Source organism: Cydia splendana, chromosome 10, assembly GCF_910591565.1.
Source record: "Cydia splendana chromosome 10, ilCydSple1.2, whole genome shotgun sequence".
NCBI classification, from domain to species: Eukaryota; Metazoa; Arthropoda; class Insecta; order Lepidoptera; family Tortricidae; genus Cydia; species Cydia splendana.
In genome coordinates this window covers 4890164-4897043 of record NC_085969.1, presented here as the reverse complement: position 1 = coordinate 4897043, position 6880 = coordinate 4890164, and positions in this window count along the sequence as shown.

The following is a 6880-nucleotide window of genomic DNA, read 5'->3' as shown; positions in this document are numbered from 1 at the left end:
TTTGCCTGTACAGTGTACAGTACAAGAGTTACCCAGACCGATCTTATTTATATCTTGCAGTCATGATTCAGAGTTACCGGAACCATAAATTGATGTAGAATTTGTACATTTAAACTGGGTTCAGACGCAGACATGCAACGTTATTTAAGACTAAAATGTATATTTGAAATGGATCGGTTTGAATCGAGATTTTTCTGGCAGTGGCATGTTAGACCGAAATAGATTTGCATAACATGCGAAACGTAATAAAAAATTTGATGTCCAATAAAATGTGTTGCTAAATGCTATATGGAAGCTATACTTATTGGTGATAACGTCGTTTTCTCCTCGTATAGTTACTTGTAGGAGTTGAAGGTCCTCAGGTACGACTAGTACCTATGTCAAAAGTCGCGCGACTACATACATCAGGCGATATTTGACATAATATGGAGGTGCGCCAAAACATGCTAAACGTGCTGATATCTATAAATAGTCTGGCTGGCCAAATGGGTAGATAACAATTTATTTATTTATTTTATTGATAAAAATGTTTACATACGTATGACATTACAGTTAAACCAATGCGCCACGAAACTTAGACTAAAAGCAATAACAATACTTATAACAGCAACAATTATAACAACAATAATAGCACATTACATTAGCATAGACATTGACAAATTATATTGGAACAGTTGAGTACCTAGTAGATTAGCATCCATCGCCTCACAAAATCTCAAGCATTCACTGTATATGTCGTAGTCAGATCGTATAATCCGCCGTATTACATTACGGCTAGCCGTTATCAAAAACAGGGGCGTTTTGAAATGCGGCGGTTCGACGATTAGCCGGATTGTCATTGCGATACGTTCTTCAATAAGGCGGCCAACGTTTAGCCGCATCGTACTACTATTTTAGATTGTAGAGTGACCAGTTCTTTCGGTCGCCTACGTAACCGGAGTTTGACAATGTTTGCAATTTAATTTATTTTTACCATGGTCCCTCCGCACTACATGTGTTTCTTTTCCAAAACATTTCCTTCACAACTTAAATAGACGGAGCCCCGCAAGCGGGGCTCCTATTTCTGGGCGGTTTGCCCTTCGGGCATCTGAAGCTACCTAACGAACCTAACCTACTTACCTACCTACGCTTTTTTCCCCAAAGTGTAATGTTTTCACGGACGTCTCACTAAATCAATAGGTAGGTAGGTTAGGTTCGTTAGGTAGCTTCAGATGCCCGAAGGGCAAACCGCTCAGAAATAGGAGCCCCGCGAAGCGGGGCTCCGTCTAGTTAAGTTGCGAAAGAAATGTTTTTTGAAAAGAAACAGTCCGTCGAACTCCAGATTTGATGGACACCCCAGCGTTTGTCAGGCAGCGCCACGGGTGTTAAAAATGGGAACTAAAAACTGTCAAAGCGGCGGCTAATGACTCGCTGTATTACATTACGGCTAGCCGTGTTGAAGAACGTATGGCGCCGAATACATTCCGGCGGATTCTCATTCAGCCGCATTCAATCCGGCTAATCGTTAAACCGCCGCATTTCAAAACGCCCCTGTTTTTGAAAACGGCTAGCCGTAATGTAATACGGCGGATTATACGATCCGACTGCGACATATACACTGCCGTCCATCGCCACGCAAATAGGTCGCACTGTACGGTTACCATCAGTTTGTCACTGACATAAACGCCGTCGAGAACGTAATTTACTTTCTATACATCTCGCTCGCACTCGCATATTAGTGCAAACGGGATGTATAGAAAGTAAATTACGTTCTCGACGGCGTTTATGTCAGTGACAAACTGTTGGTAACCGTACAGGTGTCGATGCCAGGAGCGCAAACAATAGGAGCAAAATCCACACTCATCCATTTCTTCAAACACGGCTAACGTTCTGGACTGGACCTCTATTAGGCTATCCGGGCTGGCTAATTTCTCTATATATGCAATCTTTAAAAGGCTAGAGGCACCTTTGACCAACTCTGAGAGCGAGCAATATGTGTTTTCATTTTTTTTTTTACCTCCTCCCTGGTTTTCCATAACTTCTAAATGAGTGCTTCTTCCCGCCAGTTGTTAAGAAAGGTGTAAAACGGTCCGATTCGAACTTTAAGATACGTCAATTAATAGATCTAGAAACGATATGGATTAGATGTGTCAGTCTCAAAAGCGACGTTTTTGTTTGAAGAACGTTTGACGTGTCTTGAAGTTCGAATCGGGCAGAAAGTCGTCTTGCCATCTCCGCCTGGACCTACCCCGTCCACGCTGAGTGAGTACGTAAAAAACATGATTTTATGTATATTACACAGTAACATCAACTCTTGGCCAAAATAAACTAAACGAGAATGTAAACAACGTCGAGACAACACCAATTAACTAATTGCTATCGAAAATTGGACCTAATAACGTTAGGGAACCTTAATAGCGGAAACCGTTAACAAATTCAGTAATTAGAATATTACGTAACGGTGATATGACTGAAACTTTATAAGGGTAAGTGAGTGTGGGCTTGGAATGGTAATTCCGGTCTGCTCGGCTGCCCTAAGCAGAAAACAAGTAACCCAGTTTTGACAAATTTTTGAGGAGAGCAAAAAAACGTAATTTGTCAGTTTTGTTAGGTATTTGGTCTAAAATGTAACATCTGTTTATACCATTATGTTAAAGGCGATAAAATTAAGCTTATACAGACTTTATTTTTTGTTATTCTTGTATATTAAACTTTGTACGGGCATAAAATGTTTTCTGTGTAGTTTACTGCCCGAAAATCTCAGAACCATTCTACACAAATTCAAGTATCTCGTGTTTAGCTTGGAAATAGCAAGCACTTTAGCTTCTTAAATATTAAACATATTTGGCTCTCCGCTCAATAACTTTTCCAATTTTCATGCAATTCTGAAGGAAATGGTACCAAATGAAAGCTAATAACATAGGCTACCGAAAACTGATTTTTATTTCTTTCAGGTTTATCGACTTCAAAATCCCTGTTAGATAATAAAACGCTTGAAAAAAAAAAAATATTTTTTTATATATTTTAAAGTTCTTTTCTATTGGAAAATAGACTTATTTTTAATTAGTGATTGATGATGCCATCCTCGTACCTTCTGACACATGGTTATTGGTATTTTCAAAGATTATTTTGTGATACGATGACCCATTCCTTCAACAAACCCTCTGTCTTCGTGGATGGGTGGTACCTACAGGATCCTGCTTCCGAACTTTTCTTTTTTAGGGTTCCATACCTCATAAGGAAAAAACGGAACCCTTATAGGATCACTTTGTTGTCCGTCCGTCCTCCGTCCATTTGTCTGTCAAGATCCTTTATTTCGGAAACGCGTGGAGGTATCGAGTTGAAATTAAAACCATATACTCAGGTCTACATTCCCTTAAAGATGTAGAAAAAATCAAACATCTACATTAACGTAAAAAAAAGATACGGTGGTTTATGCCAAAATACGTAAGTATATTTCGACATTCTCAAGGGATTCAAAATTTAAAGGGTACCTAAGTAGGTGGGTAGTAGGTAGCTAGGTCAACGAGAAGTCCCGTTGCCCTAGAACTATGAAATTAGGCAAGTAATATTGTATTACATTATAAGTACAGGAAATAATCTGAAAACTATAAATTTGTAAAAAATAAATAAAATCAATAACTAAATTTGTAAGGAACGCTCGGTGGGCGAGTCCGACTTGCATTTTTTTATAGTCCTATTTGACAGACGTGTTTGATAGGAATGAGGCAGGTGCATGGAATGGTGAGAGCTGGTGAGTTCATAAAAATCTATATTTGGGGACAATCTTACACTGGTTGACCTAGCCCCAAATTAAGCAAAGTTTGTACTATGAGTACTAGGCGACGATATATACATACGTGTATAGATAAATACATACTTAGGTACATAGTTACTTTATTTACTATTTAACTTTACTTGTAACAAAGTAAAAATCGAATTAAATCCTTCAAGTCAGTTTTACCTATTTCTTATAAAACCATATCGATCTGAAATTTTGCTGATATACACCTATTAATATGGTAAGTATATGTAATTGGTGGATCGCTTTAGTGGCTAGAGTTAAACCAAGAAAAGTCTGCAGAGATTTTGACAGCACAAGCTCAATCTCGAGAAGTCTATTAGTAGAGTTAGACCAAGAAAAGTCTGCATACGAGTAGATGTTGAGAGCACACCAGTGCAGGTGTTATTTTAAACGTCAAACTTCTATGAAATTATGACATATAAATAACACTGGCACTGGTGTGCTTTCAACATCTCTGCAGACTTTTCTTGGTCGAACTCTACTAATAGACTTCTCGAGATTGACCTCAGATGATTCACTTTACCACATAATAAGTGTCTTTATAAAAATTCAAGTTTTGGCATTAGCCTGGATTAAATATTTCCCTTTTGGTCAATTGAATACAGTCAGTTGTTGTTTGTTTCTAATTTTTTCCAAAACCTTTGGCACGGATACGGCATAATTATGATTTTCTCTTTCTTTGGCGTATTCTAGTGTTCTGTTTTCATTACTGTAGAGTCTACAGTGTAGACAATACAGATAATTTTAATTGTTTTAACAACACTTTTTCTTTAAACTTAAATTTCACAGACTTTTCACCTTTGACAGGAATATTGCTAAGAAAATTTGTTTTCTATGTATGTTTTTAAACAAGGTACCTTTTGTATAAGTATGTAACTAATTTCTAACCTAAATCGCAGATTGTGTTGGGAGATACTTGTTTTACCATTGTAATAAACTAAATCGCACTTACGAACATCTACGCTAAACTCAAGTATCTCGGTCATCTATATGAATTACAAGTATCTCTGTTTAGTTACTTGTCTTTAGCGTAGAAATGGGACATATACTTGAATTTAGCGTAGAATTCAGGGTCAAAAAAAGATACTCGGATTTTAAAAACATGCATATTTTGAAAACTACACATTATTTTACAATTATTTTTTTGGTGAAAGATGCGCCTGAAATTGTAGATTCCGAAAATCCAAAAAAACCGTTTTTGAAAATTTTCGAGTTACTTGTTTTCTGCTTAGGGCAGCCGTGCTGTAGGATAAACTGAGTGTATAATGTTTCCTGAGTGCAGGGAACGTTCATCTTGACTGATCTAAGTGTGTTGGCAAGATTCGTAACCAGTGTAACGATAACGACTACTTCTTTTTATCCGACTACGAAAAAGGCAAAAGGAAGAGTTTGATGAATGATGTGTCAATCGATTTGTCTTTATAGACTTGGTACATAACCAATAAAAAGTGTGCAGACTGATCTCCAAAAATCTGTTTATAGATAGGTACAGGGCTATAACCGCGAAAATCGAAGTTCGCAAATTGCGGAGATTTTTTCTGTCACTCTAATTACGCCTTCATTGGAGTAAAAGAGAAAGATCCCCGCAATTTGCGAATTTCGGTTTTCGCGGTAGCCGCTCAGATGTAGTGCATAATTGTTTTCAATCGTATTTTTTCGGAAACGTTAGTATTATTCATGCTACTTCAGTCAAGCTCAGTACTTTTTGTACCGAGACTGACTGAAATAGCAAAGACACGTTCGTCCGTTTCCGTGAAAATACGATGGAAAATAATTATGCACTACATCTGTACGCGGTTATTACGTCCATCTCATTCTACAGAGAATTATGGACAAAGGTCGTATCTACATGTACACTGGCGTTCAAAAGTACATGGAGATGTTTCAACCATAATATTAGGTCATTACCTATGAAATTGGCGTTTTGTCCGGAGAATTTCAACGAAACACGAATTTCCATACAATTAATTTTGCGGATATTTTTTTGATGGCTAATTCAAACCAAACAAAATTTTTCCAGTAATTTTTGACACCTTTAAGGTATGTTTTCAATATCTCCATTTCTTGAAAATTGGTACCATTAGAAAAATATAAGTAATTTTAATACTCGAACCGACAGCACATGAAAAGACCTATTTTCAAGGCTTAATTCTGAACACTTAACAATAAAAAATAACAATTAATTGTATGTAAAATCGTTGTTTATTGAGTGCACTGTTTTAGTAGTAGTAGTAGTTTTATTGTAATTGTGTATGTACTTTTGTAAAAAAAAAAAACTAGGATCAGACTTATATCTATGAACAAAAACGCCAATTTCATAGGTAAGGACCTAATATTAAGGCGGGTGACATCTATCCATGCACTTTTGAACGCCACTGTACCTACCAAAAAGCAAAAAGAATGAACACCTTACCTACTTTGCAATGAGGCGATACAGCAGGATACCTGGGACCAGAACTCACAAAACAATGGAAATTGGTCTGTAAGTGGTTGTATGTATCACATAATTAGTCAGTAAGTCTGATGTCAGATGAGGAAAATATCAATAGGTACTTATACATTGAAGTGAAATTGAACAGTCGCAAGTCGAAAAACTTCAGAAATATCGACCCTAATCGGTGTTCCGACCGTAGTCGTAGCCAAACCATTGTCAAACGAAAAGTAAAATATGTATATCAGCTCAATCAGCATAAAAACTGACGCGTGGACAGAGTTGTGCGGTTTTGTATGTAGGCTGCAAGCAAGCGTACACCAAGCGTACAATGACGAATACGCGTCTATGCAGCTACGCTTCCGTGGACAGTAGGCCTTATGGCCCCCCACTAGCGTCTTTTGAGCGTCGGCGTCTAGTCAGCGCTATGAAAAATGGCGTCGCTGCACTGTTGCGCCAACGTTGTAGCTACGTACCTTAGATTTGCCTAGGTTCCGACGGCGACGCTCGGGAGACGCTAGTGTGTGTTGGCTCTTATTTCCACACATTGTTCGAATTTCGATTGTCACTTTACTCACCCGTATTAACGTAACATTTCCATAGCAACCCATACCTACGTGATGAGCGTACATTCGCCAGCGTTCGACTCACGGACTCACCGCCCT